At 30.9% G+C, this 23,023-nt stretch overlaps 1 long non-coding RNA gene across 4 annotated transcripts; it reads right to left on the reverse strand.

Annotated features, from left to right (window-relative positions):
- Positions 1-792: 792 nt before the first annotated feature.
- LOC139894214 (uncharacterized) lies at positions 793-3,333 on the reverse strand. 4 transcript variants are annotated; one of them, XR_011774851.1, is made up of 6 exons: positions 3,144-3,333; positions 2,199-3,067; positions 1,975-2,020; positions 1,699-1,844; positions 1,526-1,603; positions 793-1,095 (listed from the first exon to the last, which is right to left on the reverse strand). It is a non-coding gene; the product is annotated as an uncharacterized lncRNA (long non-coding RNA). The 4 variants fall into 4 exon arrangements; XR_011774853.1 differs by having other exon boundaries at positions 1,699-2,643; positions 3,032-3,067; XR_011774852.1 differs by having other exon boundaries at positions 1,699-2,354; positions 2,479-3,067.
- Between the last annotated feature and the right edge of the window lie 19,690 nt (positions 3,334-23,023).

Genomic DNA, 23,023 nt, shown 5'->3' on the forward strand with positions numbered 1-23,023 from the left:
ATTCAATTTCATTGATTGATGAACATAATACTATACATGTGGCAGAAATAATATACAGGTGTAAAATAAAAAAAACGGATGGAAAATACATGTGGCATATTTTTTAATAAAAATTTGCCAGATGGCAAAAAATTACTCCAATTTTAAAATTTTCAAACACGCAATCCTTTTAACGAGCAAAAATTAAAATAGACTCCCTTTCGGACTTAGGCAAATTGGGGGTTGCATTGATTGTCAAATTTGACAACATAGGTTACCCTTTCGGGCCATTTGCCCTATAATTTTTATGCAAATAATATACGGAGTATAATAATGTCAACCGTAGTCGCTAAGGTTTTAACCCAGCTTAAGTACGTTTATCTACTCTGTATATAATAATTTAGCAGTTTATATACAGCTCCAAGTTTGTTTTAAGTTCTTTTTTGTGAGCGAGGAAACCCTCTTATTAACGAGCACATTGGCTACCCCATAGAAGATAAATTCTCGGGTAATCAAGCCCCCGAACGCGAGATCTGGTACCGGATGAATTGTGCATTATGCGCACCCCTTTTTAAATAATTTGGCATAGCCAGGAATTGAACCCGAGTGGTGTGTATTACACTTTGAGTATGTATTACACTTTGAGTCTAATCCAAATTATTTATCACTAATGTTATCACTAACTAGTTTATAACCCGCGATTTCGCGGAGTTTTAAATAAGAGATTATGAAACTTATTTTAAGAGGTGTCGGAAATGTATTTGAATGAATAATCATTGGCAAATGAAAAAAAAAATGATGGAATATAATTCGACATGTTATAAAAGAATTTGTGCAGGTTGTTCGAAAAAGAAAAAAAAGCACGTGTACAAAAAATCAAACAATTAAAGTAACACGATACAATACCATGGTTTAATGAATTTGTGGATAATATGATGGAATATAATTCATATTTTCTTGATTATCCAAGTACCCAACCTTTAGCGGTAATTGTTTAACCCGCTTAGTAAACATGTCCGATGATGGCAGAATAGTTTCATCACATGTTTATCTGATTAAACCTACAAGCTATCAATATCATCTCCAACTTTGCAGCCATACCCACCTCTAACTCGCCTGACAATAAATTGTATAAAAGTTAAAGCACATCTCATTATCTATAATGGGTTTGATTTAATTTAAACAAACTATGTTAAAGATTTACGGGCTATGACGAATGGTCTAGTAAACAAAATAAGCTCAACATTTCTAAAGCTTCATGAAGTGCCAACATACTAGTTGATTCTTTGTTTCTATCTATTGTTCGGAGCCCACTATATTTCTAGACCTCTTTCTTCATTATCTTTACTTTTGTAGTACTTTTGATCTTTAAAAAATATCAAGATTCACAAGGGGAAGAACACTCATTGACTATTAGTTAAAACCCACGAAAATCTTAATAAAAAGAGTGTAAAAATGGATGCTCTTTTATATTTGTAAATTCTAGCCTAGTATATAAAAATGTTGAAACTTCATTGCACCAAATAAAAAAACCATATATGCGTACCCTCGCAAAAAGAGCTGCATCTTTTTCCATTGCAACTTTCTTAAGAGTTCTTCGGAATAAAGGTACCGTGTTTTGTTCCTGGAACAAAAAAGCATTAATCCTATAATTATAAAACTATACATATATTAATAATTTCATGCAAACATTTACAGCTTGGTATATTTGACACATACCAAGTCGTTCACACGCTTCTGGACCAATAACACTCTCCTATAATTTCATAGTGAGAATGCTTGTAAACAAAGCATACACATCCTCTCTAAAATCGAACTTCAAAGCAGTTTTTCTTAAACGTCACGGCATCGTCCAATAGTAAAGCCTGTAAAAAAACTCTCAATTTAGCACTTGTTTTCTTTTTGAGAGCAACTTATATGTTGTTTCATAAGTAATGTCAACGAAATTTAACTCAAAAATCTATTTAATAAAAGGAGAAAAGGTATTCGACTAACTCATAAATAGGTCGATCCAGGTTCTGTTTTTTCCCTAATAAGTAAGCTTAAAAAACAATAAAGAAAAAATGGGTCAGAAGTTTCCCTAGTGTATTAGTGATGCATACAAAATCCTACACCTATCATTGAAATATGACAAATCTTGTAATCATTCTTAACACACTTATTACTTATATATATATAAAACAAATAGGAGAAAAACTGCCTTAGGTCAACCAGTTTACCTATTTCAACATGTAGAAAACTACCCATTCACAGAAGTAACACAAGTATCCAACCTACCAATATTTCCACCTCATAATGAAGAAAAACATTCGACAAGTGAATTGAAGGAGATGGTTTATTTGAACCCCTTTCAAACTGATTTTGTCACTCAATCTCTGCATGAAACCAATTTCGACATATAGTAACTTGAATGATGCATGAATCATCAACTAGAAAGTCAAATGAACCGAAGAAAATAACCAGTTAAATACCAATTTAGCGGATTGCAAAAATAATTACATGTTGAAGAACATAGCCTATATGTCCGTCTTCAATTGTATTTCGTCATGTCTTCATATCCGTAAATAATCCATGAACATAAAAACATCTTGAACTTACTTACCTGCTACTTGATAGATCGTTTCAATGCTTCAACGCTTGATTAAGTTGGATAATATGCATCAACTACATATAACGATCGTAAGTTTCAGAAAAATCAAACTTTATGAAGAAAAAAAACTTGCATCCCAAACCCATTGATCAAATTTTCCACCAACGAATTCAACTCATCTTCTGATATGTTTAGGCTTACTGAATCTTTAGTTGCAGTTATAGTTTCCAAGACAGTCATCTTTATCAGTTTTCATGTTGAGATTGTTTTATCTCAACTCTCATATTATCAGACCATCATAAAAAGGAGAAGGGTTTTGCACTATTGAATTAATTCACGAAAAAATATCAAATCATATTTAGATAATGACTACATCACATAATCAGTTCACCCAAACATTTAATCAAACACCTTATATGCATAAACATAAACAAAAAACGAAATCAATAATCTCAACATTACTTTGTATGTATTGGCTCTGGTTTATCATCTGTAAAACTGCAAAACACAAAGAAACAAATCAGTTAATTAAACGTGAGTTTTCGATAAAAGATTTTGGATACTAATAACATACACAGAGATACGGAATGTGAATTTCTTGATCGTAGATATGCTTAGGGTTTGATTGTATCAAACATTCTCGCAAAGGTTTATTGATTCGCGATTGAACATTATATTCTTCATGATTGAGAATTAGTCTCAGAAATCGAGAAAATGGCTGCTTAGGGTCCAGTCTTTTCCGGAGAGGGTAGAGAGAAGCAATGTTTTTTTATGTAACGACCCCAAAACATTATATGAGAAAACACGCTTTTTTTACAGCAAATATTCTAGCCAGGCCAAAATGCGCGGTGCACATCTATTTGCGCGGTGAGCGCTAAAGCGCGATTTGAATTTAGAACTTGAACTTGCCACCAGCTACCTGCACTTGACCACTTGCGCGGTGCGCACTAGTACACAATAGTCACTGTTCAGTTTTCTAATGTACAAAACACAACTTCGCAACCACAATTTCCTTAAATGGTAACTCGTTCAATGACCGACTTAGTTCACATAATATATATGATTATGAGTTTACAAAAGGGTACCCGTAAATCACCAACAATATTTTCGACCCTAGAGTTTAAATGCCAAACAAAAGACGAGCATGGTGTTTGGGATTGAACTACCCAAACCTAGGTCGAATCACAAAAGCGTCCGCTATCATATCAAAAGTGGGAGATCTATAATCCAAACGTATACCCTTGCCTTTATCCACGTCGGATCCTAAAAAGAGTAAACAACGAGAGGGTAAGCAAAACGCTTAGTGAATGCAATAATTACACATATACATATATAATCTAGTTACTTGCAAACACTTACACAAAAACCGCATACACGCTAGCAATTTAATTAGCATACCATTGTCAAGTATAACGCTAAAATCTCCAATACCGCAAGTTAGCACAATCGATAGCATATAACCCATGCAACATGATATGCTAAATAATAAATCAACACATAACCATGATTAACCAATCGTACAAGGGAATGGTGCTCGCGAAAGACCATCGGTGTTCACAACATCCGTCAGTGCACTTAACACGTCGTATCACTACCCCCCCCCCCCCTCCGGGGTTGGTGTCTTAACATGTCGACACTTCACCCACCATTCTTCCCGGAGTGGTGTCTTAACACATCGACACTTTACCCACCATTCTTCCCGGAGTGGTGTCTTAACACGTCGACACTACACTCGTCACGTGAAATGTGGTGTCTTAACACGTCGACACTTCACATCTCATGCTACACAAATAAAAACATCATATACATACATGTATAATTATTCCACTCACCTTTTAACCAAATAGTGAAGGTAAGCAAATAAGTTCCTCAACCGTCAATGCAATTCACCTATTTCATTAACATAAAATCAACACACATCTAAATAGAGCTTCCGACCCGCCCAATTAGACACTTAGTGCAAATATTCACCATTTGCACTCACGACGCCACCCTTAGGCTTAAACCACCAATAGTCACTAAAGCAAGTGACCATGGCCCTAATTCACCCAAATATACATCATGAGGTCATTAAGTTCACACTAGTGCACTTTTGACCCAAAAACCCATTTTGACCTAATAATAGATCAAACGCTAAACTTGCAAGTCTTACCCCCAAATCACTAGTTAATCAAATTTATTAGTGAACTTAACCAATTTTAATTTATATTACTAGCAATTTCATCCAACAACTCAAAATCGCCATTATTGGGTTTCTTTTGTAAACCCCAATTTTACACAATCTAGGGTTTAACTACTTGCAAGTCTCAATTATAAACCCTAAACACAATTAATTCACAAAACTCGATTTAAAGACTTACCACAACACTTAAAGAGGTGCTAGAAGGTAGAAACACGAAGGATTAAACCCGATCTAGCAAAACCCACTTGAAAAGCTTCACTAACACCTTTCTCTCTCTAACTTTCTCTCTATACTTGAATGAGATGAAGATAAGGTTGGTGGATGAGTGTAAATGAGAAATGGATAAGCCCTAATCAGTTTTGTGGCCTCAAACCCGAATTTAATGTGAAAAGACCAAAATACCCATTCTTAAAATGGAGGAAAAACGATATGTGCTGTCAGCACCATATGCGCGCCGCACATCCAGACGCGCGATGCACGTTCCTTCAATTCACAGTTTCAGCATTTTTTATAATATGTACAATATATATACGTTCGAGTTTTGGGTCTTACATTTTATGATGTAGGTGTATCGGTTATACGGTATTTCTGCCCCCAATCTCAGACGCGCTCCGCGTGTTCCTTTAGTTCACAATTTCAACATTTTTTATAATATGTACAATATATATACGTTCGAGTTTCGGATCTTACAACTCTCTCCCACTTGAATCGGTGATGTTAAAGCGAAGGGTACAAAATAGTTATATATTTACTACGAAATACTATTAAATACAATACAATTTTACACAAGTTATTTATTTATTTATAGAGTAGATATACCTAAACCTTGCTACAACACTTATAGGCAGTGTACCTAATCGTACAGTAGTGTAGTTTTTAGTAAGTCCGGTTCGTCCACAGGGAACTAGCCAAGTTTAACGCTATATTTTTAAAACTATATTTGTATAAATATAAATAAATAAATAAATAAATATATATATATATATATATATATATATATATATATATGTATATATATATATATATATATATATATATATATATATATATAAGTAGTATTAATATTATAAAAGGGGGTTTTATCGTTTAATGACCGGTTTGTCGATTTTAAAACTTTAATCGCAGTTAAAACCTAATGTAAAATATTAAAAATAAATATAATTTAATTTAAAGCGTAAAGTAAATAACGATAATAAAAGTGCGATAAATTAAAGTGCGATAATTAAAAGTGCGATGAGATATAAAATAAAGGAATTATGCTTATTTAAACTTCCGTAATCATGATGTTCGACGTGTTGATTTTAATTTATTACCATGGGTTAATTGTCCTTTGTCCTGGATTATTCAATATGTCCATACGGTTTGGTTCATAATAGTCCATCAGTCATAAACATAAAGTGCGAGAGTCTTCGTCAAATTATCCTTATACCCGAAGTCAAATATTCCAACTAATTGGGGATTCGAATTGTAATAAGGTCTTAATACTTTGTTTAATGAATACACCAGGTTATCGACGGCGTGTAGTCCAAGGTTTTACTACTTTGTTAATAATTACACCAATTACCCTTGAATGTAATCCACCCCTGTTTCAACGAGTCCATTTACTATTAATCCATCCCCGTGTCCGGTAAAATGAATAATTATTGGTATTTATAGATATCCCGCCCACCGTACCCAGTCAAGTGTATGTGGTTATATATAAATACGTCAAATTATAAGTCTATATATTAAATTAATGAGGTATCATTTAGTTAATATAAAGCCCATTAATAGCCCATAGTCTAATTTCCACAAGTGTCGTTCTTTTATCCAAACCCCAATTATGGTACAAAGCCCAATTACCCCATCTTTAATATTTTAGCCCAACATCACGATTACTTCGGCTTAAATAAGCATAATAATAACTTAGCTACGAGACATTAATTTAAAAAGGTTGAACATAACTTACAATGAATAATAATAGCGTAGCGTTACAAGGACAGAATTTCGACTTACACCCTTACAACATTCGCTAACATACCCTTATTATTATTAAATTAAAATTAAAATTATAAATTATATATATATATATATATATATATATATATATATATATATATATATATATATATATCGTAGAGATAGAGAGGATAGAAAAAGTGTGTTACATTCGACCAAAAACTGCGAAATTTATAGGATGTCACCAACATTTTTGCTCCATGCGATCGCATGGCATTTGTGCCTTCTGGCCATGCGATCGCATGGCCTGGGAATCCAGCTCACATTTGCTTGTTTTCTTCTTGCTGACGGTTTTAATATATAATATAATATATATATAATTTTTAAGAATTAATTATATATTATATTATATTCATGTGCATAGTTGACTTGTAATTTTTAGTCTGTTGCGTCGAGCGTTGAGAGTTGACTCTGGTCCCGATTCTGGATTTTCGAATGTCCTTTCGTACTATTTAATATCTTGTACTTTGCGTTTTGCGGCTCGTACTCTTGTAATTTTGAGATGTTTCTCATCAATAATTTGAACCACTTTGATTGTACTTTGTACTTTTGAGCTTTTTGGTCGTTTGCGTCTTCAATTCGTCGAATCTATCTTTTGTCTTCATCTTTTATTATTTAAACGAATATCACTTGTAAATAGAACAATTGCAACTAAAAGCTTGTCTTTCTTGAGGGATAATGCTATGAAATATATGTTCGTTTTTAGCATTATCAAATATTCCCACACTTGAGCGTTGCTTGTCCTCAAGCAATATAGTCTTGAAATAAAAATAATAGAATCACTTCTTTATTCTTCACACTTTGTACATCAGTGATTTTTATACGGCGGTATGAACAATGGTAGTAACGATGTGGTTTACAGTCCCACATGACTATGAAAAATTTAGATCCTTAAGGAAATTGGATCTTTATGAAAACATTTGATCTTTTTGAAAATTCAATCTAGCTTTTACCCTAGATAAGTTTTCCGGAATAACCCTTCACCGGTGTTTGCAAAATGTTTTTTTTGTGGGTTTTGTGGCTTCCAGATTTAAAAATTTTAGCTCAAAACTTGCGGTTTTGTGTCACCCACTTGCTAACCTTGTATTGGGAAAGCAACACGTCCAGTATACTTGCTCTGTATATTACGTTTTGGTAAACTACCGTCCGGTTGTAAAGAAAAGCGTTGAACAAGCAACTGTTGAGGCAATGTCCTGTGACATGCTTTTGATTATGGTCTATAACGTGTCGGATGCAATTACTATCCTTTGTAGGAGCAATAGTAAAGATCACCCTATAATTTTTCGGTCTGGCACAAGGTCCTGTCTTTGACTATGCTATGCAACCACCGTTCTTACGGTTGACACCCGATTTGGTTCAGGTTACCTAATGAATTTCAGGTGAATTCCTAGAATTTTACGTTCAATGGTAATGAACGCATTGAAAATAGGGTTTCAGAAAAAAATCGGTTTGTAATTTTGATCAAAATATTTTCTCGTTCAAGCTCGAGTTTAGATATCATTGAATTCTATGAGTTTGAATTCTCAATCTTTAAGGTCAATCTCAAGGATTGAGTAATATCAGTCTTAAAAGCTGATTTTTTGATCTTTAAGGAGATTATCCTTTCTGGGGATCTGATCCATTAGTCTTATAAGCTAATTTGCATGGTGCCCCCATTGTACGAGACAGATCCTCTCATGGTTAGGATAAGTCTGACCACTTGGCGACCCTGTTTGATGCTGAGGTTCGTGGATTTCCAGCTGATTTTTGAGAAAACTTTTCAAGGTTTTTTGTAGACTCTACAAATGGTCTGGACGACAACTTCCTGACCTAAATCAAGAAGTGCGTGTATTTTTCTCTCGAAATACTTTACTTCCTTTTAAATCAAGTGGCACATTTCTTTCAAATATATTATAAGAAATCGGGTAAAACTGATAAAATTGTCCAAAACAAAAGTATCTTCAATTATTTGTACAAAAATATATGACATATGTTCTAAATAACTTGGTAAATTTTTCCTACACTTGGTTTTTATTTTCCTTTCTTTGCCTTTTTATTTTCCTCTATTCTATTTTAAATGAATTCTAACATTTTGGGTTGTTTCTCAATTCATGTCCTTTCCGTGGTAACAATAATTTCGGTGTTAACACCTAGTTTTATCGTTCATAAATATGTATAAACATGATTTTGAATTCATTTATTTGAAAATTTTGAAAATTTTTACTAGAATTGGGTAGCCAGTAGACTAGGGCTGTTCTTTATTATCAGAGAGCACTAGATTCTAATATAACTACTGCGTTACTAGTATTTTTAATGGTAACCAAGTGTTTAAATTTAAAATTTTAAAAATCCGAAAGAATTTAACCCCTTCCCACACTTAAGATCTTGCAATGCCCTCATTTGCAAGAAATCAGTAATAATTTAAATTATTGAGGGTGATTAGCGTAGAAAAATGATTAAATTTTATCAAAGTTTTCAAATATATTGGCGTTTGTTTATTGAATGATAAATGGTGCACATCATTTGTTCATTCCGTCTTGTTGTTACATCACATTTGTTTTTCGTTTTGTTTTCAAAATTAGTAGCTTTTGCTGAACTTAATGTCAGTCTTTGAAAATTCGCTGTTTTACCCTGTTGTGTATAATTGACAATATACATACATACAAAATACTATGAATTTTAAAATTTGTCACTTTTTAAGCGTTGTTTTAAAAGCAAAGATTTTTGGGTTTTTTAATGTGAAGACCCGTCCTAATCCATCCAGACGAAGTCCATATTGATTATAAATGATTCATAACAGTTGATTACATCGCGAGGTACTTGACCTCTATATGATACGTTTTACAAACATTGCATTCGTTTTCGAAAAGATAATCTTTCATTACATCAAAAGTTGACGGCAGGCATACCATTTCATAATATATCTAACTATAATTGACTTAATAATAATCTTTATGAACTCCATGACTCGAATGCAACGTCTTTTGAAATATGTCATGAATGACTCCAAATAATAACTCTAAAATGAGTAAATGCACAGCGGAAGATTTCTTTCGTACCTGAGAATAAACATGCTTTAAAGTGTCAACCAAAAGGTTGGTGAGTTCATTAGTTTAACATAAATAATCATTTCATAATTTTTAATAGACCACAAGATTTTCATTTCTCATAAACATACGCCCCATGCATAGAGACAAAAATATCATTCATATGGATTGAACACCTGGTAACCGACATTCACAATATACATATAAGAATATCCCCATCATTCTGGGATCCTCCTTCGGACATGATATAAATTTCGAAGTACTAAAGCATCCGGTACTTTGGATGGGGCTTGTTGGGCCCGATAGATCTATCTTTAGGATTCGCGTCAATTAGGGTGTCTGTTCCCTAATTCTTAGATTACCAGACTTAATAAAAAGGGGCATATTCGATTTCGAACATTCAACCATATAATGTAGTTTTGATTACTTGTGTCTATTTCGTAAAACATTTATAAAAGCGCATGTATTCTCAGTCCCAAAAATATATATTGCAAAAGCATTTAAAAAGGGAGTAATGAAACTCACGCATATAAATATTGTAAAACAGTTAATAAAGCAATTGCATATATTCTCAGCCCAAAAATGTAAAGAGTAAAAAGGGATCAAATGAACTCACCAAATGTATTTTGTAGTAAAAATACATAGAACGACATTGAAATGGTTGGCCTCGGATTCACGAACCTATTATTCAATCATGTATATTAATAAATGTAATGGTAATCGAACAAATATATATATTATTAGAGATATAATTATTATATTTAATAATTCATAGGTTTCATTAATAATTTAGTTAGATATATTCATGTTATTTAGTTTAGATGTATTAATGATAATGATACTTATAATAATAATCATAATGATAATACTAATAATAATGTTAGTCTTGATAATAAAAATGATAATAATAATAAAAATATATGAAAATTTAATAATGATAGTAATAATGATAAAATAAAAAAATTGTATTATTTTTACAATAAAACACTAACTTTAATAAAAATTTAATACTAATAATACTTAATAATACTTGTTAGTAATTATATTAATGTTAATAATAGTGATAATAATAATAATGGTAATAATAATTATAAAAATGATAATAATGATAATATTAATGATAATAATAACTAATTGTATGATGATAGTAATAATACTGATTAACTTAACAACAATACTAATAATAATCATAATTGTAACTATAATCATAATAATAATAATAAATGATAATTAATACTTATATTAATAATAATAATAATAATAATAATAATAATAATAATAATAATAATAATAATAATAATAATAATAAAAATAATTATAGAATACAACCTTTGAAGAAACAAGCTCCTAAAAATAAAACGCCATTGCCAAGGCTCGAACCCAAGACCTCTCATTCACCCACAAACATCCTCAACCATTCAACCAACTTGACATCTCGTAAATGATACCAAACCCAAATATATGACCCGTTTTCTGTTGCATTTCGGCCCAACAAGAAATCAAAATAAATTTCGGCCCAATTATAAAAATACACGGCCCAAGTTTTATAACATGATCACGGCCCGACGGAAATGAACTCTTCGGCCCAACAATTCTCGTACCCGTTTTTCATACGCTGTATGTGTTTTCTAATTCCTCATAGCCCTATTAAATAGAAAACTCCTTCTGGCCCGAAAACCCTTCTACAAAATTCGCTGGAAAGGGAACAAGGATCGTGTATTCAATTCAATTATTTAACAAGTGGGATTAGGATGATTTAGGTGGGGTTATTCGGTGGAGTAGAATAATAAAAAAAATATCATTAAATCTCCATTGTCGGCCAATAAGTGTTTCCTAGTCCCACAAGCATATTGATAAATGCCATATTTACACATACATATATTTAAAATCAAGTTGGCAGCTTTATTCATCTGTTTCAGTTTATTAGTAAATCGAATAGTTAAAACAGAAAGGATAGTGAGTGGGAGGAGAAGTACGGTTGTCAGTTCAGTGAACAAACTGTCGTGGTTTATAGTTTAAATCGAATAGCATATTAGCAGGAAGATGTATAGCAGAATTTAATCAATAGAGTTTGTTCGGTCAGAAGTAAACAGAAAATATAGGTGTGAGAGAGAAGAAAAGAAAGAGAGAAAAAAAAAATGAGAGAGAAAAGGTGGTTTTGGGTTGTTTAAGTGACGATTGAAGGTTGAACAGGAATCAGGAAACACAAGCCGTTGTAGTTGGAGAAGCCGTTAGGATAGCAGCCAACAGAAAGACTACAGGAATTTGCAGCAGGGTTAAATGAGATAGTTGATGATGATGGTACGAAATATTTGATGATGTTCATGGTGAACGGTTCAGTAGTTAACGAGGATGGATTGATCAGATGAGAGTTCGTTGATCACGAAAAAATATAGAAGTATAACAGCAGCATAAATAAAGTGATCTATACCCGTTTGGATTTAGTTGTCTTCTGCATCAATAACTATAGGTACATTGCATTCGATGCTTTTGTTACAAATGTTGAAGAGTCTTTGATTAGCCAATTCAAGATCATGTTCTTCGTCAACAGTTAAAGGTGAAGGATATGGTAGTCTAAAGTGGTGAATTAATGGTGATGGAAAGGTTGGATGATGGTAGAAGTCGGTTGAGAGGATGGTGATGATTTGTGCCTCGGTTGATCGAGTTTATGTATCAATATATAATATATCTATGTTTATGTATATATATATATATATATATATATATATAAGAATATATAAGTGAATGTGATGAGCACTTAGAGAAAAGTAGAATAGTAATCACAATTAGTAAATAGAATAGTCAGCAACCAGATGTTTTGGAACGTTACTACCGACACCTTATTTATAACATATATATATATATATATATATATATATATATATATATATATACATACATATATATATATATATATATATATATATATATATATATATATATATATATATATATATATATATATATATATATATATATATATATATATATGTATGTATATATATAAGTGGTTTGGTGATGGAGTAAAAACAAAACAACACACTAAATGAATTTGAATAACTTCAATGTACTCTGAATTCGTTTATAATCACTGCTAAATCGATGAGAATCTTTCTCAAGGACATAAATATAATAAAGATATGAAAAAGGAGAAAATGACATTCAACAGATTTTGTAATCTGTCTCCTTGAGTTTTTATAGATTAGTTAGAAGGAATATACATTGAAATTGATGTGTAACAACTGAGTTTGTACACATATCTGTTCTTATGATTCAGTATTGTTAGTTGCTATCTATAAATATATTAATAATATTCATAATACTAATTAGTAATAATTTTACTAATAATAAATGATAAAAATAATAATATGATAATATTAATAATAATAACAATGACATCTTCAATAACAATAATAAGTTTAACAATAATTAATACTAATGATATATAAATATAACAATAATATTTTAGCTTGTAAGTAAATTTTATTAATTAAGGAATATCTACTAATCATATAACATATTATGTAATAATTTCTATTGAATCAATATTGTTTATAAATTTTATATATGTTTTAATATACCTATACCTATAATAATAATTATACACAGAAATTATACATATTTATATATAGATTCATTTTAAATTACATCATATTTATTTTGTAACTTATTTTACATATTTCATTTTAATGTTTAAATTATTTTTTATAAATTCAAATTACTATATATATTTACATTCATATACATATGTATTCATATGTATATATATATTTACATATTTAATTACACGCAATTGTCTGTGAATCGTCGAAAATAGTTAAAGGGTAATTGATTGTATGAAATAGTTCAAAAAAATTTTTTGAGACTCAACTTAACAGACTTTGCTTATCGTGTCAGAATCAAGTAATGATTAAGTTTAAATTTGGTTGGAAGTTTCCGGGTCATCACAGTACCTATCCGTTAAAGAAATTTCGTCCCGAAATTTGAGTGAGGTCGTCATGGCTAACAATAAATATGTTTTTTTTTTCTTGACGAATATGAGCTGATAAATAGAGTTTTCATCATTACAGAATAATACAGATAAAATAATTCGATTATTCGAAAAGCACGGATGAAACTATCATGAGAGAGGTCCCAACGGGCATCGTCCACCTTCGCCCAAAAACTTGCCCAAATTTTTAGCCGTTAGTAAAAAAAATTTCCAACGGCTATCCCAACGGTCACTTTTACACTATAAAAACACCAACCATATACTTCATTTTATACACTCAAACATATATTTCTTTTATATTTTCACCTTTCTCAAAATCAAAATCAAACACTCCCAAATTGCAAAATGTTAACACCTCCCCCAATGATTGTTTCATTCGATGTTCATTACGGAGGTGATTTCCGTAATCAAATGAAGGAATATAAGTGGGGCGACAGTATTTCGTTTAAAGATATCGACATTCGTGATGTTGGTTTACCAGACTTGCTATTCTTTCTGAAAGAAAAAGTTCCGTGTGAATTCACGTCTGTGTTCTTTTATAAAGACGATTATGATGCGGATTGTATGGCAAGTTTTCTGTGTACCGATGATCAATGGTACTTTATAAAAGATACCATTGAAGATCGCGGTAAACGCATTTCTTTGTATGTGGTTCTTGAAGATGAAGAGACGTTGGGTTATCGTTATCTTGATGAATCAGTTGAAGCAGCAGTTGAGACATCAAGAGAAATACCGATGTCTCCAGAGTACCTTACGGATGGTGAAATGACTGGTGAACGCTACTTTGCAGATGACAATTGACGACGACGAGTAGTTTGATTGTAATCTTTTAATTTTTAATTGTCGTGATGTTTTAATTTTTAATTATTGTAATTTCAGTGTTGTTGTCGAGTTTTATATCTTCCTTTATGTTTCGGAGCTCTTCGTCTTTTTAATCTCTTCTTGATCTCTAGTAAAACGAGTAATGGTCTAGAATTCGCAGATATAAGTTTCAGAATGAACATTATTAATGTTCTAAATAAGAAGGAACGAAATAGCACGACTTGATTTGTCAAATTACCAGATTCACTGAGAATAGAACTATCAAGAATATACTTTCTTGATATGTTCAGAAGTTAAGCAGAATAACAGAGTTATGTAACATGGCACATGATGACGTTAGGATCTGTGAATCATCATGTTCCATTTAGAAACTCAGCATGACTTACTGTAATATAATCACGTTGATCAAATGTCATTATATTATACTAACTCATGCAACAGTTCCCAACATTGCTTCAATAACATTCATATTTTAAACTCGAAAGTTTACAGAATATAGAAACTAACAGTTTCTATATGATGTAACACTGATAGCACAAATAGATTAATGATTCAGATAAGAATAGTTATGAAAATATCTTCAGAAATATGAAGGATATTTATAATGAAAGATACGATAATACCTTGGAATATCTAAGATCAGAGGATGATAGAACTATTGTCTGCAAGGTTTTAGAGTTAGGAGCAAGATATTCACTAAAGATTTCAACGGATCCAGAATTATCTGAATTCTTTGAATATAGGGTATGGTCCTTGTATTTGTCTTTGGTCTCCTTCATGGTTAACTCTATCCGTTTTCCAGTTCCAACATTTCTGAGCTTTTCCAACATATTATTCTTTATCATCAAACTTTCGACGACTAAGGTCGTTTACGGTTGCCTACAGTTTCTGCTGCTTCATTCAGCTTTTTCAACATTCAGAGTATCGATTCGTAAACTGGGTACCTTTTCAAAATTTCAGAATTGGAGCTCGTAATTCTAGGAGATAATTGTTATATGTATACATATAACTATTGATGTAGAAATGCTACGGGATTCGAAATACTGATTGCTGATTCCTGGTAATTGGTATGGCAATTATTGTTACAGGGTATAGATGAATGCAAGATGGGGTTTCAATAAATATTATGATTTTCGAAAAGTCCAAATTCATTGAAGTTGCTGGTAATTTTACTGCTAACGTGGTGAAATATAAATGGTTCTCTGGTAATGATGACGACAGGCAAACTTATATATCGAGGTTATATTAAGGCTAATTCAAATGAAAATTGAAGTTGATTTGTTGGAGCTGTGATAAAATTGGCTAATTTGGAGAGATGTTGTAATGTTATTTTCGATAATAACACGCCCAAGCAGTTAGCACAGATACGTGTTAAACGTTTACACAAGTTCCGAATGTTTTCAAGTGCATAATTATATACATCAATCTTTACTTCCGTAGATGAAGTGCGGTTGATTCATCCTCTCGATTGAGGTGTTTTCAAGAATCATGAAAGGTTTGAACGTAAATTAGAATTGTCAAGATACAAATGGCGTTTAAGATGAAATCAAGTGGCAAACTTGAAGAATTGTTTAGTCTCATATATTATAATCAATATTTTAATTCATTTTAATTGTCTAATGTTATTAGTCCACAGTCGATAGTCCAATAATTCATATACATAGTTTAATATATAATATTCGAATTAATTAATACGTGTCGTGACCCGTATACGTCTCAGACTCGATCACAACTCATACTATATATATTATTGTAGAATCAACCTCAACCCTGTATAGAGAACTCGATCATTACTGCATATAGAGTGTCTATGGTGATTCCAAATAATATATATAGATGCGTCGATATGATAGGTCAAAACCTTGTATACGTGTCCCAATATTTAAAGTGCGTAAAATAAATAACAGAAACTAAATAACGATAAATAAAGTGCGTAAAGTAAATAACAGAAATTAAATAACAATAAATAAAGTTGCGAGAATTAAATTGTGATAAAATAAATTGCGATAATTAAATTGCGATAAATAAAATGTAATACGGAATTAACAGTTAGCTAGGAACAGTTAGCTAGGATCTTGTTAGCGTGGATTCTTAACAAAATTTCATATTGTTAATTAGTCTGTTTCTAACAAATTTTACTTTGTCCAATGTTTTCTCTATTATGCCACTTTTCGGATTCTGATAGGTCAAAATCCAAATATGAAATTGAATGAAAATGGTTATTCTGTGATGAACGAATACGTATATCTGTGGATGTAAGTAGGATAGTAAATGACCGTTGAATCAGATTCGAAGAACGTACAATGTAACTTATTAATGTGAAATTTAAATATTCCTCGGGTATTACCTACCCGTTAAAATATTTTCACCATTAACAGTTTGTACAAGAGAATTTTTAATTACAATCTTTATGAAAACATATATATATATATATATATATATATATATATATATATATATATATATATTTCTTCAGATGTAATCATGGATTTAATGAGTTAACATAATATTAAACTCATTTAGTTTTCGGTTGGAACTAGAATAAATAATCTCTAAAACTTTAGAGATTACATATTCGCCATGTCGAACGAAGATAAATGAGGTAGAACGATACACAGAACGAAGATCATACTCAAAGTACAGATGATGATATTGAAGCATGGATTATTGATGGTACTGGTGCTGTTATTGATGGTGCTGTTGGTGCCGGTGATGTTGCTGAAGCTGATACATTTTGCACCATATTCTCCGATTTGATTATTCGAGCGTGAAATTCGTTGGCTTATTACCCCAGGATGATTGTCGATCGGAATGATCGGATGAATAAGGTTCAGAATTGTGGATAAAATATAATCTTGTCGAGTTACCCTGAAAATGAGACTGAAAATGGTGTCTCGAACAGGTTCGCCGGTAAACGCTTCAGATTCATTGTCAAGAGGTGAATTCGGTTGGTGGAAGGGATTGCCTCCTGCGCGTTTCCATTAATTAAGTCGACTACGAACCCGTCAGATGAATTGATAATGGTTGATTGGTTGATTCATGCCGATGACGCTGTTTTCGGAGCTTAGGTGAACGTCTATGTCGGAATAGCTATTGGAATAACTATCGAAATAGCTATCGGAATATGAGGGACTCGAACTGGTTGCAGGATTCATCTCGTACGATCAGATGAAGGAATTTCGATAAGAAATAGATTATGGGATGTAGATTAGTGCCCTGCAATACATAATTTACATATGCATATATAATACTAAAATTCCATAAGTTACGGAGGAATCTACAGAAGTTGTCAGGCAAAGTTACAGTAACAGATACGCTAAGATATGAAGTAGCAGATACGCTAAGATATGAATTTTGTCTATACACTATTCATGCAGTCAATGCAGTAAAACGTGTCTAGACTAAGAATGATAAGCAAGTGATTCTATAAGAATGATAAGCAGATAATTTTTGACACAAAATGATAAGCAAAACTTTTGATATGCAGACACGGTCGAAGTCCAGACTCACTAATGCATCCTAACGACTTATCAGTTAGATACACTAATGCATGCATGGTTCGCTAAGACCACCGCTCTGATACCAACTGTGAAGACCCGTCCTAATCCATCCAGATGAAGTCCATATTGATTATAAACGATTCATAACAGTTGATTACATCGCGAGGTACTTGACCTCTATATGATACGTTTTACAAACATTGCATTCGTTTTCGAAAAGATAATCTTTCATTACATCAAAAGTTGACGGCAGGCATACCATTTCATAATATATCTAACTATAATTGACTTAATAATAATCTTGATGAACTCCATGACTCGAATGCAATGTCTTTTGAAATATGTCATGAATGACTCCAAATAATAACTCTAAAATGAGTAAATGCACAGCGGAAGATTTCTTTCGTACCTGAGAATAAACATGCTTTAAAGTGTCAACCAAAAGGTTGGTGAGTTCATTAGTTTAACATAAATAATCATTTCATAATTTTTAATAGACCACAAGATTTTCATTTCTCATAAACATACGTCCCATGCATAGAGACAAAAATATCATTCATATGGATTGAACACCTGGTAACCGAAATTCACAATATACATATAAGAATATCCCCATCATTCTGGGATCCTCCTTCGGACATGATATAAATTTCGAAGTACTAAAGCATCCGGTACTTTGGATGGGGCTTGTTGGGCCCGATAGATCTATCTTTAGGATTCGCGTCAATTAGGGTGTCTGTTCCCTAATTCTTAGATTACCAGACTTAATAAAAAGGGGCATATTCGATTTCGAACATTCAACCATATAATGTAGTTTTGATTACTTGTGTCTATTTCGTAAAACATTTATAAAAGCGCATGTATTCTCAGTCCCAAAAATATATATTGCAAAAGCATTTAAAAAGGGAGTAATGAAACTCACGCATATAAATATTGTAAAACAGTTAATAAAGCAATTGCATATATTCTCAGCCCAAAAATGTAAAGAGTAAAAAGGGATCAAATGAACTCACCAAATGTATTTTGTAGTAAAAATACATAGAACGACATTGAACAAGTATATGGTTGCCCTCGGATTCACGAACCTATTATTCAATCATGTATATTAATAAATGTAATGGTAATCGAACAAATATATATATTATTAGAGATATAATTATTATATTTAATAATTCATAGGTTTCATTAATAATTTAGTTAGATATATTCATGTTATTTAGTTTAGATGTATTAATGATAATGATACTTATAATAATAATCATAATGATAATACTAATAATAATGTTAGTCTTGATAATAAAAATGATAATAATAATAAAAATATATGAAAATTTAATAATGATAGTAATAATGATAAAATAAAAAAAATTGTATTATTTTTACAATAAAAACACTAACTTTAATAAAAATTTAATACTAATAATACTTAATAATACTTGTTAGTAATTATATTAATGTTAATAATAGTGATAATAATAATAATGGTAATAATAATTATAAAAATGATAATAATGATAATATTAATGATAATAATAACTAATTGTATGATGATAGTAATAATACTGATTAACTTAACAACAATACTAATAATAATCATAATTGTAACTATAATAATAATAATAATAATAATAATAAATGATAATTAATACTTATATTAATAATAATAATAATAATAATAATAATAATAATAATAATAATAATAATAATAATAATAATAATAATAATAATAATAATAATAATAATAATAAAAATAATTATAGAATACAACCTTTGAAGAAACAAGCTCCTAAAAATAAAACGCCATTGCCAAGGCTCGAACCCAAGACCTCTCATTCACCCACAAACATACTCAACCATTCAACCAACTTGACATCTCGTAAATGATACCAAACCCAAATATATATGACCCGTTTTCTGTTGCATTTCGGCCCAACAAGAAATCAAAATAAATTTCGGCCCAATTATAAAACTACACGGCCCAAGTTTTATAACATGATCACGGCCCAACGGAAATGAACTCTTCGGCCCAACAATTCTCGTACCCGTTTTTCATACGCTGTATGTGTTTTCTAATTCCTCATAGCCCTATTAAATAGAAAACTCCTTCTGGCCCGAAAACCCTTCTACAAAATTCGCTGGAAAGGGAACAAGGATCGTGTATTCAATTCAATTATTTAACAAGTGGGATTAGGATGATTTAGGTGGGGTTATTCGGTGGAGTAGAATAATAAAAAAAATATCATTAAATCTCCATTGTCGGCCAATAAGTGTTTCCTAGTCCCACAAGCATATTGATAAACGCCATATTTACACATACATATATTTAAAATCAAGTTGGCAGCTTTATTCATCTGTTTCAGTTTATTAGTAAATCGAATAGTTAAAACAGAAAGGATAGTGAGTGGGAGGAGAAGTACGGTTGTCAGTTCAGTGAACAAACTGTCGTGGTTTATAGTTTAAATCGAATAGCATATTAGCAGGAAGATGTATAGCAGAATTTAATCAATAGAGTTTGTTCGGTCAGAAGTAAACAGAAAATATAGGTGTGAGAGAGAAGAAAAGAAAGAGAGAAAAAAAATGAGAGAGAAAAGGTGGTTTTGGGTTGTTTAAGTGACGATTGAAGGTTGAACAGGAATCAGGAAACACAAGCCGTTGTAGTTGGAGAAGCCGTTAGGATAGCAGCCAACAGAAAGACTACAGGAATTTGCAGCAGGGTTAAATGAGATAGTTGATGATGATGGTACGAAATATTTGATGATGTTCATGGTGAACGGTTCAGTAGTTAACGAGGATGGATTGATCAGATGAGAGTTCGTTGATCACGAAAAAATATAGAAGTATAACAGCAGCATAAATAAAGTGATCTATACCCGTTTGGATTTAGTTGTCTTCTGCATCAATAACTATAGGTACATTGCATTCGATGATTTTGTTACAAATGTTGAAGAGTCTTTGATTAGCCAATTCAAGATCATGTTCTTCGTCAACAGTTAAAGGTGAAGGATATGGTAGTCTAAAGTGGTGAATTAATGGTGATGGAAAGGTTGGATGATGGTAGAAGTCGGTTGAGAGGATGGTGATGATTTGTGCCTCGGTTGATCGAGTTTATGTATCAATATATAATATATCTATGTTTATGTATATATATATAAGAATATATAAGTGAAAGTGATGAGCACTCAGAGAAAAGTAGAATAGTAATCACAATTAGTAAATAGAATAGTCAGCAACAAGATGTTTTGGAACGTTACTACCGACACCTTATTTATAACATATATATATATATATATATATATATATATATATATATAAGTGGTTTGGTGATGGAGTAAAAAAAAAAACAACACACTAAATGAATTTGAATAACTTCAATGTACTCTGAATTCGTTTATAATCACTGCTAAATCGATGAGAATCTTTCTCAAGGACATAAATATAATAAAGATATGAAAAAGGAGAAAATGACATTCAACAGATTTTGTAATCTGTCTCCTTGAGTTTTTATCGATTAGTTAGAAGGAATATACATTGAAATTGATGTGTAACAACTGAGTTTGTACACATATCTGTTCTTATGATTCAGTATTGTTAGTTGCTATCTATAAATATATTAATAATATTCATAATACTAATTAATAATAATTTTACTAATAATAAATGATAAAAATAATAATATGATAATATTAATAATAATAACAATGACATCTTCAATAACAATAATAAGTTTAACAATAATTAATACTAATGATATATAAATATAACAATAATATTTTAGCTTGTAAGTAAATTTTATTAATTAAGGAATATCTACTAATCATATAACATATTATGTAATAACTATATATATTTACATTCATATACATATGTATTCATAAGTATATATATATTTACATATTTAATTACACACAATTGTCCGTGAATCGTCGAAAATAGTTAAAGGGTAATTGATTGTATGAAATAGTTCAAAAATTTTTTTTGAGACTCAACTTAACAGACTTTGCTTATCGTGTCAGAATCAAGTAATGATTAAGTTTAAATTTGGTTGGAAGTTTTCGGGTCATCACATTTAATATTTTTGACATACTTTAATTCAATAAGAATAAAAATAATGATAATAAAATTTCTCGTCCCGCCCTCGGGTAAAGCAATTTCGGTTCAACGATCTAGTCTTCAACTTACGACGAATTTTAAATATCAAACTTTTAACTTAATGAAATAAAGTAAATTTTTGTTTTTAAATTCACACCAATCTTAAATTTAAAATGCATAAAATTAAAAATTCATATAAATATAATTAATATTTTTAATTTTACAAATTTATTTTAAAAATAATAGTTTAAAATATTTACAAACTTAAATATATTGATTTTAAAAAATTATAATATTAATTTTAAAAACATGGTAAAAATAAAATTAAAAATCTTTTTGGTCTTTTATCCCACTTTAATCAATCAAATATTATCAAAAATATACGCCCCTCTTTTCGGTAAAGTAATTTCGGTTTCATAACCTAGTTTTACTCCTGACGAATTTTTGAAATATTTTGGGTTGATTGATTAAAGATATTTATACCTTAAGAATAAACGGTAAATTTCGCAGTGATGTAATAAATTTTTGTATGATATCAATAATTTCGGTTTCGCATACCTAATTTTATTGAATACCAATTTAATACTTTATAGCGAACGATTCAGCGTTTATTATCAAAAGGTTAAAAGCAATAAAAATAAAAAAAAATAAAAATAAAAACTGTACATACTTACCTATGAGAAAGAATTCTCAGAGACCTGCTTTAGCTGACTCATAGGAGAGTCATGTGATTTGGTTTTCCATAGCTACAAAAGCGTAACCTCGATTCTTCAATATCTTTTCTTCTAAACATATAAACGGTCCTTCTCTGCATAGAGTAACAAATTCAGTATTTGAATATGTTTG

The sequence above is a fragment of the Rutidosis leptorrhynchoides genome, chromosome 2, assembly GCF_046630445.1.
Source record: "Rutidosis leptorrhynchoides isolate AG116_Rl617_1_P2 chromosome 2, CSIRO_AGI_Rlap_v1, whole genome shotgun sequence".
Lineage (NCBI taxonomy): Eukaryota > Viridiplantae > Streptophyta > Magnoliopsida > Asterales > Asteraceae > Rutidosis > Rutidosis leptorrhynchoides.